Source organism: Zingiber officinale, chromosome 10B, assembly GCF_018446385.1.
Source record: "Zingiber officinale cultivar Zhangliang chromosome 10B, Zo_v1.1, whole genome shotgun sequence".
Classification (NCBI taxonomy): Eukaryota; Viridiplantae; Streptophyta; class Magnoliopsida; order Zingiberales; family Zingiberaceae; genus Zingiber; species Zingiber officinale.
Window position 1 is genome coordinate 15,969,478 of NC_056005.1, and position 16,368 is coordinate 15,985,845.

A 16,368-nucleotide genomic window follows, 5' to 3' on the forward strand; every position below is an offset into this window, starting at 1 on the left:
TGTCTTCGACCGAGGAGTGGTTGTTCGGTAGATTTTGTGGCCGATCGCCGAAGGTGCTGCACTAGGGCACGGTGAGGAGCCGGATCTCACATCGTCTCCGACTGGTAGGTCTTCCCTCTCCTCCCCTCGTGCTGCTCACAGAGCGGTCTGCACCTCATTCCACCGCCGTTCACCAAATCTTGGAGGGGAATAGGTAATGTAATAGTAGGATGTGCTAACTTTGTGGTTGCAGGCTCCAACTATTATGGCATATAGATATTGTTTGGGAATGGACCCTTGTACATGTCAAGGGCATTTTATTATGTGTGCATGATTGTAATATTAAATACAGTAGGAACTTTATTAGTTATTAGGAATTTACAATTTTGTTTCGATCTAGATTACATGTATATTCCTTTATGGAATATAGGATCGATATATGTAAAATTCTATTTTTGTCATGAATCATATCCTTGCGAGGCGTGATGCTATTGGAGAACCAGAGGCGTAGCGGAAAAGGAAGCTCGATGGACCCGACGACATGATCCCTAGGGATGGCAGCACGTGAAGGACAGTGATGGAAGAAGCCATAATAGTTGAAAAATTAATTTCCATATTTATTGCTTTTATTTACTGTGATGTGTGTTTGCATGTGATGTATGCTAGCATAGGTTAAAATTCTTCACCTTAAATAACTAAGATGGAGAGGGATTTTTAAATAAATTCCACGGTCTCCATTGTTGGTTTGTAAGTGATGCAACAATCTTGCGTGTTGGCTCTGAGTGCATCCCTCCACAACGGATGGGTTTGTTGCGGATCATTAGATCAAACTTTCTTTATGGATGGTTATAGGAAATTATTTAGGAGCGTGTGATCTTCTCCAACTGAAGGGGCACAATCTTATTTAATGGACTAAGTATCAAGTAATGGTATACACTTAGACGCATTCAATAGTATCCTCCCCAATGGAGTCACTGCTATTGTCTTGTGTGACCAAAGGAAAACCAACCATTAATTTTATTTATCATAAAATTAGGATGACAAGATAATAAAATTAATGGGTAAAGCCCTCCTCTTACAAATGTTGAATTTGTATACGTCCACACTAACATGGCATGCAAAATTCATGGTGTTTTGAGGTGTTGGTAAATTTAAATAGTATTGTTTGAGGAATCAATATTATTCTAAATTTAGAGACTTGATCAAAGTTTATTTTGTGATTCTTAGGATGACTTTCAATCCACTGACCATTATACTGAAAGAGAATAAATTTACTAGTCCCATCTATATAGATTGGAAAAGAAACCTGGACATTATCTTAACTGCTGAGTACTATAAGTTTGTACTGTTAGAGGAGTGCCCTATTATGCCTAATGGTTAATCTACCCAAGAGGAGATTGAGAATCATAGGAAATGGGTAAAGGCAGATGAGATGGCGTGGTGTTACATTTTGGCTTCAATGTCAAATGTGCAGCAACATCACCATCAGGATTTACCAACAGCTTATGATATAATGAACAATCTCAAGGATCTCTTTGGTCACTAGGATCGGGCCGCTAGGTAAGAAGCAATGAGAAAGTTAATGACAGCCACCTTGACAGAGGGTACTTCCGTCAGGGACCATATCCTAACGATGATGGTGTAACACCCATAGGGTCCTTAGCAAAATTCTAGAATATTCTATCATGAATAAAGAAAAATATATATGCTTTAGTTGAATTTTGCTCCTAGCCGAACACTTAAACAAATAAAATAGAAATAAAAATACATAAGGTCTAGGACTTGAAATCTCCTGCCTAAATTATGTATGACATGTGCATAATCTATTTGAAAGCCAAACACACAGAGGCAAACCCTAACTCTGATACCAATTGTTGGTTGGTCCTACGAAGATCGTACCTGGTCCACTGTATAAAATTTTGTACAAGTGTAGAACCTTTCCTAAACAACCTATTATGTTCTTTAGAAATTAAATTAGGAATCGCAAACGGAACTTAACATTATTGATTCCAAATTTAACTTATCTGTTCTTAACGGTTTAGATTTGGATCGCAAACGATACTTAACACTATTGATCAAAATCCACCTATGTTATAAATTCAATTAAATATTAATTTCCAAAATTGACTTTCAAGATTACATGGCGAGCCACTAGTCCTTCTTGGGTATGGGATCATCCGCCACTGCCTAGACAAAGCCTTTTAAAGAAAGCTAATATTTAATTTCCTTATATATCTCTAGGTTTAACCAAAAAGAACAATCGAATCACAAATTCAAAAAAAAAAAAAAAACACAAACTCGAATCACAAATTCGAAACTATCGAATCATATGTCTCTTGTGTTTGGAGTTCATACAAAGAAGAACTAGTGTGATGTGGAAAATAATTACTAGTTATACCTCTTCTTTGTATGCTAATAATCTCGAGATCTTCTGTCGTATTCCTCACCTCCTCTCGGACGTCGTGTGGGCGACGATCCTCCAAGATGAACACCACCCAAAAGCTCCTCCTCCTTCTCTAGTATTCGGCCACCCCCACCACCAAGGAACAAAAGAGAGCAAGGGGAAAGGAAAGAGAGAGGGCCGGCCACAAGAGAGAGCTCCCACAAGAGAATAAGAATTGCTACATCATGAGGCCTCTCCTCCCCTTCTTTTATAATACTTGGCCAAGGCAAATAAGGAAAGATTTTTACAAAAATTAAAATCTTCCTCTTGTTTTTCCTTTTTCCTTTTTATTTTTTCCTTTTCTCCTTTAATTGATTGCTTGGCCGGCCCCTTGCTTGGGCACCAAGCAAGGGTGGCCGACCCTTAAAAGAAAGAAAATAATCTTTGTAAAAATTTTATAAGCAAAGAAGGAAAGCTCTTATAAAATTTTATAAGCTCTCTTTTAATTTCCTAATGTGGATGTTAAAAAAGGAAAGTTTTAAAAATTAAAACCAAGTTTTAAAATTTAAAACTTCTCTTCTAAAATTTCTTTTTTTAACATGGTTACAAAAATAGAAAATTTCAAATTTAAAACTCCCTTCCTTTTTTTCAAAACCATGAGGATGGTTAAAAAGGGAAAGTTTTAAAACTTTAAAACTTTCTTTTAAACCATATGGTCTAATTCAAATAAGGAAAGTTTAGTAAATTTAAAATTCTTCTTTTAAAACTTGTAGTTATCTACAAAGAGAAGATTTTAAAAAATCAAAACACCCCTCATTATTTGGATTATGGTGGCCGGCCCCTCCTTGCTTGGGCACCAAGCAAAGGGTCGACCCTCTTTGAGAAGATAGTGGTCGACCCCTATGGCTTGGTCACCAAGCCATGGGCCGACCTCCTCTTGGACACCAAGATGGGCTTTTCATGAGCGGATTTGAGGCATTAATGAGGCTACGACATTGACCTAGAGGAGAAATTAGTTTTGGCCTTCCGATGAACTCGAGTATCCCGTGTTCGTCCCAAACACACAACTCAAGTTCATTAATAATAACTCATTCCACCAGAGAGTTATTATTGCACTATCGCACCAATCACAAATTACATTATGGGCTCCTTCTTATCATGAGTGTGTTAGTCTCCTTGTGTTTAAGATATCGAATGTCTATTTATTTAATTGAGTTACTGACAACTCGCTTTAATTAATATCCTAGTCCAAGAGTAGTATCACTCAACTTCATCATCCTATCGGACTAAATCCACTTGCAGGGTTTAACATAACAATCCTTATGAGCTCCTCTTGGGGGCATTCTCAACCTAGATGACTAGGACACAGTTTCCTTCTATAATCAATAACACACACTATAAGTAATATCATTTCCCAACTTATCGGGCCTATTGATTTATCGAGCTAAATCTCACCATTTGATAAGTCAAAGAAATAAATACTAAATATATGTGCTTGTTATTATATTAGGATTAAGAGCACACACTTCCATAATAACTAAAGTCTTGTTCTTTTATTAAGTCAGTATAAAAAGAACTTACGTTAAATGGTCCTACTCAATACACTAAGAGTGTACTAGTGTAATTAATTAGTCAAGATAAACTAATACCTAATTACACTATGACTATTCCAACGGTTTGTTCCTTTCTATTTTAGTTGTGAGCATCTGTTTATAATTTATAAAGAACTGATAACATGATCTTCTATGTGTGAGACCACACACCATGTTATCTACAATATAAATTAATTGAACAACTACACTTAGCAAATAAATGTAGACATTTGACTAATGTGATTCTTTTATTTCAAAAAAATGTTTACAAAAGCTAGGCTTTTAGTATACACTCTAACACTACCAAATCTTATTCCTCTATTATCCATTATTTGTAGAAGGTTGCCGGTTCTCTCTTGTAATAGACAACCGACCTAGGACTAAAATCTATACCTAAATGTGATTAATTAGGTATGAATCTATGTTGTCCTTACACGGGCTTATTTCTGTCATGAACGTCCCTCGGATAATCAACATAGAAATTCACAATTAATCAACCACATAAAGATACAAAGATTAATGTATACTATCTATCCTACCCCCTTGAATAACCTTATTTCACCTTCAAATCATCCCTCAAACGTCCTTACACGAGCATGTCTGTCACCTACGTCTCTTGGAAAATTGAATGAGGAATTACCTCTACAAGATCCACAAGATATCCAAACATTCAATCAAGCATGGTAATTAAGCCCTAATCACAACATTCCACACAAGAAAGAATGGATACAAATAGGGCAAAATCATAGAAATAAGAAATTGGCATATATACAAGAGTTTTACATCAAATCATCCTTACAATTACTCCCTCCATCCTAGAACAAGAGCTCTAATCCATAGAACAAGGAAAGAAATCCAAATATAAGAAGAATACAAGCATCTTGATCCCAAATCCAAGAAAGAAAAGGAAGAAATGCTTATCTACGATGAAGAACCATCTTTGGATCCTCGTTCCTCGAAGTCGAAACGATGAAGATTTGCCCTTAGATCGCCAGAAATCCCTCCAAGAAGGTGGAGGAACGCCCAAATCTTGATTTCCCCCAAAGAGGGAGAAGATCCCCGTTCAATTCATGAAAGAGGCCTTATATAGAGGGGAGGTTTGGGTGCCACACGACCCCGAGGCACGACCGTGTGAGGTTCACACGGCCAAGGCCACTCCCTTCTTTGCCTACCTTACACAGCTGTGTGTGATACACGATCGTGACATGCTTCTTCCAAACTCCCTTTGCATGGCCATGTAGATCTACACGACCTGAACAACCTCTACCTCTGGGAACCTTGCACGGTCGTGTGGTGCACACGGCCAGGTCCTTCTTGGTCTCTGGAAATCCTGCACAACCATGTGGTGTACACGGCCTGGCTCCTTTTGGCTTCAAATCTTGGCACGGTGGTGTGAGGTTCACACGGTTGAGGTCACTTCCTTTTCTATTGCAACCACATGGCCTGGGCAACCCCCCATGGTAGGGTCGTGTGAGGTTCAGGTACAGCTCCTTCCTCTCTAGCTTCGCTTGCAGATTTTGCCTCGAACATGAATCCTTCACCAAATTCGACCTCTGTATATAGAAAATGCACAAAAGCAGATCTCTGAACAAAAAGAGTAAATATGCTGAAAGGAAAGTTGGAAGTACGAAAATGCATAGATAAAGCATGCTCAAAGTATGTGAATATGCGTCAAAATATGCTAAATAGTGGATATAATCTATGCACATCACACCCCCAGACTTAAACCTTTGCTTGTCCTCAAGTAAAATGCTACAATCTAAATTCATATGTTTTACAATGCTCTCATATCCCTAATGCATTCTCCTAACTCTATCAAAAAGTTCCATTAACAAGCATGATCATGGAAACAAGTTAAGTATGACTCAAGCATAAGTCTCTTGTGCACAGTGCAAGGTAACTCAAAACTCTTCAAGTTTCAATCTATGTCCTAGTCAAGCCGTCATCAAATTTGAATTCATAATATTTCCAGTGATAGACAAGTAACCAGTGATATGCACTTACTTGCTACACACTTGGGTCATATTTCTCAATCAACCCAAGGTCTCAAAGGTATGCTCAATCTCAAGAGAAGCTAAGCAGTCATTTCCCCAGTAACCTAACTCGGTCTCAAAGGGTTGACTTGCTAGATTCCACTCACGACAATTAATTTTTTTATATCCCTTATTCAATTTTTTTTTTTTATTTTTTTCATAAGTATTTGCATTGTGCAAAACTTATTTACAAATGTACTTTTAGCACAAATGTTGGGATATTTTGATTTTTCCAAATGAGCTTACATGATTTGAGTCTCATCCAGTAACCAAAATGAAGTTTGAGAAATCACCATAGAAATCAAGTACTAAACAAACAAGATGAATCATGATTATTTCAATGATATCAACCATTCAAGCATCAAGTAGAAGTGAAGTGAAGATAAGATCCTTAAGGTCAAGCCAAAACTAAAACTCATCTCCATATGATACTTAGCTTATTTCATGCTACTCAAGATAGAGAAAAGAGGTACATTAAGCATACTACTGGCATCATTTGAACATCATGGATCTAGATAATGAACGTGCTAACATTTAATCTTGAAGACAAGAAAGCATATAAGTGAAGTTTTGATGTTCTCGAGATGAATGCCACAAGAAATCAAAACAAAATGCAAGACATAAGCAAAAAACAAAAAAACAAACAAAGCAATTCAAATTCATCTAATGCATCCCCCCAAACTTAAACATTTCATTGTCCTAATGAAAACTAAAAACCATGTGGAGGAGATTAAATGTAAGAGAAGTTACCAAATGATGAGCTCCAAATGGTTGGCATTCATGTTTTTAAAGATACTCCTCTATCCAATGCTCACATTCCTCCACAACATTGAAATCTAAAAAAATAAGATAGACAAGAAAAATTAAGTAGAGGATACAAGTTTATTATAAGGAAAGAAATGAAACTAAAAAGAAACTAGAAAATGAAAACAAGATTGAACTTGGGTTGCCTCCCAAGAAGTGCTTGTTTAAGGTCATTAGCTCGACCACCTCATTAGATTCATCTAAATCTTACTCTTGGAGGGGTAAGATATTTTAAAACCCTCCTACCAGGGGTTCTTATTATGGAGAGATCTTTCATCAATGGAGCTACAAAATAAAGTATAACTCTCTCCATCTTCATCTTCTTAAAAGTTTTTTCAGGTGGTCGAAGACGATTCAGATTGAGCTTTCAATCATTAGCCCAAGTGAAATCTGCACATGCAAAGAAAGTACAAATCTCCCACAAACATATTAGATAAGATAGAGTCATAACCATATTAAGATAAGCAGAATAAGAAATAAAAATTGAATCACATCCAACAAAGTCAATAATAGGTACCTTTATAAAATTTTCCAAAAGATCACAAGAAGTACTAACCTTGCTTTACTGAGAGATACCTGATATTTCTAAACATGTGGATGTGACTTCCTCTGAATCAAATGATGGTTCTGGCTCTGGCTCAGGTGTTGGTGATATCAAAGATGGTGATTCTTGAGACTCTACCATATCTACATGAGTCCCTACACATTGGTCCACAACATACTCAATCCTTGCAACTCTTACAACATCTAAGAATTGTGTGGACAAAGGAGGTGATTCTTGAGATGCTGCTTCCACAACACAGCTCCCTACACATTGTTCCATATCAACATCATCAACACAAACATCAAAAAACAAACCCACATTAATATCCTCAATAGGAGAATCAACTATAGGAGGATCAATAACTTCACTTGCAGTTTTAAATTGATCTACCACATCACATTCATCATCTAAAAATTTAATGTCACTACAACACCCTATAAAATTTGGAGGTAGATCTAAAAACTTATTTACCACTGCTTTATCTTCACAATCCTCATCTAAAGAGTCTTTATCTTTATACAAATTCAAAAATCTACACTCAACCTTACCAGTGTCACAGAATTTTTTAAAGTCATAGTTCTCATTGACACCCCACTAACCTTTGTGGAGAAGGAACCCTTAGTGAAGGTCTTGGGAAAGGTACTTCTAATTTCCCATATTCTCTTTTAGCTTGTGGAGGAGATTTAACTTGCTTATCTAGTGTTGGTATGATCAATCGTTGAGGGAAAGGTACTTGTGGCATTTGGGAACCTCCTGAAATAATGGAACAGAGTTCATGTGGTCTTCTATTGTTCTTCTCCACAATTCTAAACATGTAACGACCACCCTTCTTACTAAACTATACTATTCTCTAAGGATGACCATTACTTAACTACTAACTCTACTTAACCGGTATGATCGAAATCACGAGGAGTCCTTACTGAAAAATTTCGGCAGAATCTCCCCTGTACCGGTGACCAAATTCATCAATACATACAAATAATACACAGCCACAGGCGGCTGGAACATATATCAAACACCCACGCAGTTTAATAAGTGACAAAAACTATAATATCTACCTATTACATAGAAACTCATCACAGCATGCAAACTAAAACACAAATAAACTCAATAGGATCATAGAATATAAAATACAGTCTCAATGACATCAACTATAAAGTACAACTCATTTACTTCTTATCCACTAGACACGAAAACTCAAAACTTCCCAGTTCTCTCCCACAGTCCACGCATCACACACCATCCGCACCACCTTATCGCCTTCCTTGCTAAATCTTTTCCTTTCCTTTATCTGCAGTAAGAGGAAATGCAATCTATAAGAAAAATTTGCTTAGTAAGCTCTATCTAACTCACAAAAACACGAATATGCATGTATACAGAAAGAACTAGAAACTATATGCTCTAAAAGAAAGTAAAGCATAAACATAACTGCTCATGTCAAACTAATAGCAAAGAAAAGCTAACGAATCTACTCATGTAATTCTAATAGCTAATCATGCTACACAAGGATAAAACTGCATGCTGGAAGATAAAGCTAATCATGCTAAATATCAAATCAGGAAACAAACAAAACTAATACTGCATGCTAGAATTCAAAAGAACTAAACTTACTGATTCTAAGCATATGTGAAACTTATTTCATTTTTTCCAAATCTTATACTTTATTACTTCAAAACAATAATAAAGTTCTTCTTGGTTAAAAACTTATACTTTAATACTTAAAAATAATAATAAACTTCTTTCTTGGGCCCAGGCTTAGTACCAATGCGCGCTCCCTAATAGAGACTGTGGTAGCTAGTCATCAGTCCTACGAGGGTAAAGACCTTGGTCTTACCAGGGCCAAGACCTTGGAATAATTGATCACCTGGATTTGTTTAACGACAACCTTGGAAGTCGGGTACTAGCCTTTCTTTAAAATAAAATACTTATTTTCTTTTTATGTTCTTATAATAAAATGCCTTGGCATTTCTTTGAGCACTTGATGTGCTGCTGATCCCAATACTTAAAATTTAAGGATCCTAGCAAGACCTTGGTCTTTTCTTACTTATAACTACTCATTATAGCAAGGAAAGTCTAAACTAAATGCTATGTATATATATGTATATGCTATAATCAGTTCATGCACATCGTAAAGCAAGGGAAAACAAAATCAGCATTCTACACTTATTAAAAATCTGCACTTAAGCTCAATGAGATGCTTATTCAATTCTACAACTGCCGTGCATGAATAAAGTCTAATAGCAAAAACAAGGAAATTCGCTCATGTAATTCCAATAGCAAATAGGAAACTAGAAAGTCTGCTCAGGTATATCTAATAGCAAAAGAAACCTAGGAATAACGGAATCAATGCTGCACATACCCAACAGAATGTCATGCTTACAAAATAACGAAGGGGTTGAATTTGCAATGCTATTGAAACAGGGTTGATCCTATTTATTAAATAGCAAAGAAACTATCACTTTGTAATTAGATTAAGGGCTGTTCTTGTCCAATTAATTGCATACGAACTAAAATCTGCAAAGCTAACATAAAATGAACCACTTAAACACATGTTGTTCATGTCATTCTAATGGTAAAGAGGACTGGTCATGCTTATTAAATGGCACAGAAAAAATCTAGAACTACATGCTCAAGATGAGGAGTTGTTCAGGTTCATGAAAGTAGCATAATTTCAGTAATTGCATGCTCTAAAATAAAACTACTCATACTCATTGGATAGCATGGAATTAATTAAGTCTGCATACTAAGCTTGACACAATAAAAACAATCTGCACTTAATAAAAAAAACTGTGTAAAACCTGTTCAAAGCTATACTTTTACAGAGCAATTGGGATCTTTAAGCATGCTACAGCAGAAACAAACTAAGGAACGAGTAATCTGGATTCCTTAAACATGCTCCACAGAAATAAGTCAAAGGAACAAGAAATCTGGATTCCTTAAACATGCTTCAATAGAAATAAGGCAGAGGAAACAATTCTTGGGAATTACTCTTAACTTCCAGCAATCAATTCCTAAAGCATGCTACTGCCACATTCAAAGAAATAAGCGAATCTCATATAGAACTCTCTAAGCATGCTATAGAATGCTACGGCAGAAATAACCGGAAGAAAACAAATCTCGGAAGTTTCCCTTAATACCTAAATTCTGCACACATGATCCAAACAAGAGAAACTATATCCCTAGCATAATAAATTCGGCACAACCCAATCTGAAACAAAAAGACATGCTGTGAGGCAACCATACTTATCAATTCACCTACAAGCAAGCTCTAAGGTTTCATCCACAGCTTCGGGAACAAGAAAATGCACAAAAAAATAAACTTCGAAGCTATCCTACTGCAGGTGAGTAGCAACTTACATTTATTTCGTGGACTTACAACCGAGAGGGAGAGGCTGCTAGGGTTCCGGGTGCTTGCAAGCTTTCGGCCTCTTCTTGTGCCGAGAGGGGCTCGGATCTGTTAAGGACCCACGGAGGAGAGAGCTCATCAGCTGCCGGAGTGAAGCCCTAGGTTCGGGTTCGTCTTTGCCCAAGCAACGCTGACGCCGTCGCATGCGAGAAAGGGAAGAGGAATCGAGAGATTTTAGGTCACGGGAAAACCGAGCCTCAACTTATCCCTTAGGTTATTTCGGGTTCCAACTATAACTCAATTACTATATGGTTTGGGTTTCACTAAGAAAAGTTTGACTGGTCTGTTGGTTAAGCGAATCCCTGCTTAACCCGAGGTCTCCGGTTCAAACCTCGGCTTGGACATTTTTTTTTCCAAACTTTCTTTCATTTTGTAAAAATATCAAACGACTTCCAAAAATTACATAAAAATACTCTAAAAATTTCTAAAAATCTCTAGAATATTTTAAAAGCATTTTCAAATATTTTTACGGACATTTAGAACTCAAAATAGGGAAAATTGGGTTGTTACAAAACATGTCCTTCTTCAGAAGTTCTTCATAATTTTTTTCAATTCTCAACCCAACATCATCACACTTTTCACTAGATCTTGTCTGCGAAGGAGGAGGATCTTCTTTAAACCAATTTGAAACAATACTTTGAATCTTTGCCCCTAAATGTTTGAACTCCCCGTTCTATGACTTGTGATTTTCAAAACTCAAAGATGGTTGAGTTACAATTTGTTTGACAGGCTCTATAGCATTTATGGCTTGCACTTCTTGAATGTTTGAGGGAGATTTCATTCAACTTATGTTTGACCATTCATGGAAGTTCAATGTCACTTGATCAATTAACATATATGTTTCATCTACACTTTTATCCATAAAAGAACCTCCAGCTAATGAATCTAATAAACTCTTGTCTAAGAAAAAAATTCCCCCATAGAATATATGCAAAATCAACCATTTTTCAAAACCATGATGAGGACACTATCTTTGAAGACTCTTAAATCTATCTCATGCTTCAAATAATGATTCTCCGTATGCCTGACCAAAATTTGTTATGCAATTCCTCATATACACTATTCTGCTTGGAGGGAAAAAATGATTCAGAAATTGCTTCTCCAATTGCTCCCAACTTGTGATACTTTGAGGATGGAGAGAATATAACCAAGTCCTTGCTTTATCCTTGATGCTGAAAGGAAATGCCATCAATCGAATTGTATCCGCTGAGACACCCTCACAGTTCACCATATCACAAATCTCTAAAAATATTTCAAGATGCAGATAAGGACTTTCTGATACTTCTCCTCCAAATTTGTGACCTTGTATCATGAAAATTAACCCTGGATCTAGTTGCAAACTTTTTGTTTCAATTTGAGATTGTACAATGGGAGATAAAAATCTTACAGAAAAAGGTGTAGAAAAATTTCTCATGGGCCTGCTTGACATGTTAGTGCTCATGGATGTTCAAGAATCAAAAACAAGAAATAAAATGCAATATGAAAAGGAAGAAAGAAAATGCAGAATTTAAATTGCAAGAAAGAAAGTGCATAATGAAAACATGAAAGAAAAGACAAAAGGAAAAAAAGAAAAATATCTACAATAATTCATATGTCAATAACAAGATTGCAAAATATGTATACAAAAGAAAATAAGAAAGAAACTAACTCAAAAGAGAGAAAAGTTAGACTAGAATATTGGAAATTAAAAATGCAGAATTAGAATTGCAACAAAAAGAATTGACAAGAAGTAAAAAGATATACAAGAAAAACAGAATTCTAAAGATTAGATTCAACTATACAAATGAAAAGAAAAGTTAGGTTATGTTTAGTTTAACTCAATTGATAATCTCTAATGTTATAGCGCAGTCCCCGGCAACGGCGCCAAAAACTTGTTGACTTTCCGCAAGTGTACGGAAATGTCGTAAGTAATAATAAAAGATATCGTATCCACAAGGACTAGAATAACCACTAAAGATGTCTCAATGTGAGTTAGCTAAACAACTAATCAATTGGTTTTCAAAAGCTAAGTGTAACTATGAAAGGTAAACAAAGAAATGAAAGAATAAGAAACAAGAAATAGGGCAATGATAAGGGATGTTCTAGGAGTCTTTGTTTCTTTGTAAGGTTATCAAATGTAAATGATCTACCAAATCTTATTCCTCAATTGTCCATTATTTGTAGAAGGTTGTCGGTTCTCTCTTGCAATAGACAACCGGCCTAGGACTAAAATCTATACCTAAATGTGATCAATTAGGTATGAATCTATACAAAGATTAATGCATACTATCTATCCTACCCCCTTGAATAACCCTATTTCACCTTTAAAATCATCCCTCAAACGTCCCTACACAGGCATGTCTGTCACGTACGTCCCTCGAAATATCGAATGAGGAATTACCTCTACAAGATCCACAAGATATCCAAACATTCAATCAAGCATGGTAATTAAGCCCTAATCACAACATTCCACACAAGAAAGAATGGATACAAACAGGGCAAAATCAAAGAAATAGGAAATTGGCATATCTACAAGAGTTTTACATCAAATCATCCTTACAATTACTCCCTCCATCCTAGAACAAGAGATCTAATCCATAGAACAAGGAAAGAAATCCAAAGATAAGAAGAATACAAGCATCTTGATCCCAAATCCAAGAAAGAAAGGGAAGAAAAGCTTATCTACGATGAAGAACTGTCTTCAGATCCAATCCTCATTCCTCAGAGTTGAAACGATGAAGATCTGCTCTTAGATTGCCAGAAATCCCTCCAAGAAGGTGGAGGAACGCCCAAATCTTGATTTCCCCCAAAGAGGGAGAAGATCCCCTTTCAATTCATGAAGGAGGCCATATATAGAGGGGAGGTTTAGGCGCCACACGACCCCGAGGCACGGCCGTGTGAGGTTTACACAGCCAAGGCCACTCCCTTCTCTGCCTACCTTACACGGTCGTGTGTGATACACGGTCGTGACATGCTTCTTCCAAACTCCCTTTGCATGGCCATGTAGATCTACACAGACTGAACAACCTCTACCTCTGGAAACCTTGTATGGTCGTGTGGTGCACACAGCTAGGGCCTTCTTGGTCTCTGGAAATGCTACACCACCATGTGGTGTACACGGCCTGGCTCCTTTTGGCTTCAAATCTTGGCACGGTCGTGTGAGGTTCACACGACCGAGGCCACTTCCTTTTCTACTACAACCACACGGCCAAGGATCTCCACACGGCCTGGCAACCCCCCATGGCAAGGCCATGTGAGGTTCAGGTACAGCGCCTTCCTCTCTAACTTCGCTTGCAAATTTGGCCTCGAACATAAATCCTTCACCAAATTCGAACCTTGTACATAGAAAATGCACAAAAGCATATCTCCGAACAAAAAGAGTAAATATGTTGAAAGGAAAGCTGGAAGTACGAAAATGCATAGATAAAGCATGCTCAAAGTATGTGAATGTGCGTCAAAACATGCTAAACAGTGGATATAATCTACGCACATCAACCACCCATAGAACCTAGGGTTACTGCCCCCTAGGGTTTTCCACCTGCCTAACCATAGCTAGGACTTTTGCCTAAGTATACTTAGGACTTTCCTGAAAAGCTCAATCAATATATCAGATAACAACACACCTTAACTTTGAATCCTTTTTTCCATTATCAAAACTTTGGTTCGATCGTCGGATGCTTCCCGCACCAACAATCTCTCCCTTTTTTATTATGGCAACAAAAATTCAAAGTTAAGTATAATATTGCTATAAAGAATTTTCAAAGAACAATACAAGCATGATAGTATAAATTAAGTACAGTAAGTGAAGAACTCCCCCTTAATAAAAGATCCTCTTTAAATTTCTTTGAATTTTCTTATACTTTCCCCCTTTGCCATATATCAAAATTTTCCTTATACTCTCTTTAAGTACAGTAAGTGACTATTGACCTTAGCTCAAAAGACATTAGGACAACTTAGCTTTAAAAAAAAATTTAGACTTAGAAAATTTTAGTTTGTCACAAAATCCTCTTAGCTAATACTTAAGGAAAAAAAATATTAAAACACTTAGCTTTTGGTAGATTGTAACGACTCACCTTCTACACTACTACTATTCTCTAAAGGTGGACGCTACTTAACCACTAACTCTACTTAACCGGTATGCTACTTAACTACGAGAAATCCCTACCGAAAAATTTCGGCAGAGTCTCCCCTGTACCGGTGACCAAATCAACAATACAAACAATCTATACTCAGCCACAGGCGGCTGGAACATATATTTTCACAACCACGCAGTATAATAACACAAATAAAAGAAGGAAACTACTCTAGCAATAGCAAACAACTATAACACTCCATCAATAGGACCCAACTACAAGTGCAGAATAAACTTAATTACAATCTCAACTCATAATAACATTTAAAGAAAAACTAAAAGAACTCTAAACAGAAAAGTCTTGACAATTCCTTAGCAAACTCTTGATCTCCCCATAGTCCAACCATCACACACCTTCATCACCACCACCTTGTCGCCTTCCTTTCATACTTAAGCTTTTCCTTTATCTGCAGTAGGAGGAAGTGCAGTCTATAAGCAAAATTTGCTTAGTAAACGCTATCTACTCACAAAAACACGAATATGCATGTTTACCGAAAGAACTAGAAACTATATGCTCTAAAAGAAAGTAAAGCATAAATATATCTGCTCATGTCAAACTAATAGCAAAGAAAAGCTAAGGAATTTACTCATATAATTCTAATAGCTAATCATGCTATACATGGATAAAACTGCATGCTAAAAGATACAGTTAATCATGCTAAATATCAAATTAGGGAACAAACAAAACTAATACTACATGCTAGAATTCAAAAGAACTAAACTTACTTATTCTAAGCATATGTGAAACTTGTTTCATTTGTTCCAAATCTTATACTTTATTACTTCAACACAATAATAAAGTTTTCTTGGTTAAAAACTTATACTTTAATACTTAAAAATAATAATCAACTTCTTTTTTGGGCCCAGGGTTAGTACCAATGTGCGCTCCCTAATAGAGACTGTGATAGCTAGTCATCAGTCCTACGAGGGTAAAGACCTTGGTCTTACCAGGGCCAAGACCTTGGAATTGGTCACCTGGATTTGTTTAACGACAACCTTGGAAGTCGGGTACTAGCCTTTCTTTAAAATAAAATACTTGTTATCTTTTCATGTTCTTATAATATAATGTCTTGGCATTTCTTTGAGCACTTGGTGTGCTACTGATCCCAATAATTAAAATTTAGAGATCCTATCAAGACCTTGGTCTTTCCTTACTTATAACTTCTCATAAATCCCTAAAAGGATTTAATAGAACACTATATATACATATAAATTCTAGAGTTACATAGAAAGAGTTCAATTCATTAAGACTTGCTGTGAAAATAAGAAACTGCATCTAATTGTACATGTTGTCCAATAACAAAGAAATCCAAGATTTGCATACTTTAAAATAGACCATTCAAGCTCACTGATTTGCAAGGGAAGTAAAACTGCAAAGCTAAAAGAGAAGGCCGGTTGTCCATACTTAATAATCTTTGCAAAAGAACTAAACTAAAATGCTGACCTAAAGCTATTCATAATGATTAATTCCAAACCATCCTAATGCTGTACAGGAAGAAAAACTGAAAGCAAGGAA

The 16,368-nt window shown here is 36.4% G+C and overlaps 1 non-coding gene across 1 annotated transcript; it reads left to right on the forward strand.

Annotated features, from left to right (window-relative positions):
* The first annotated feature begins 11,691 nt into the window (after positions 1-11,691).
* Positions 11,692-11,797, forward strand: LOC122030640. Its single transcript, XR_006125513.1, has one exon. It is a non-coding gene; the product is annotated as a small nucleolar RNA R71 (small nucleolar RNA).
* The last annotated feature ends 4,571 nt before the right edge of the window (positions 11,798-16,368 follow it).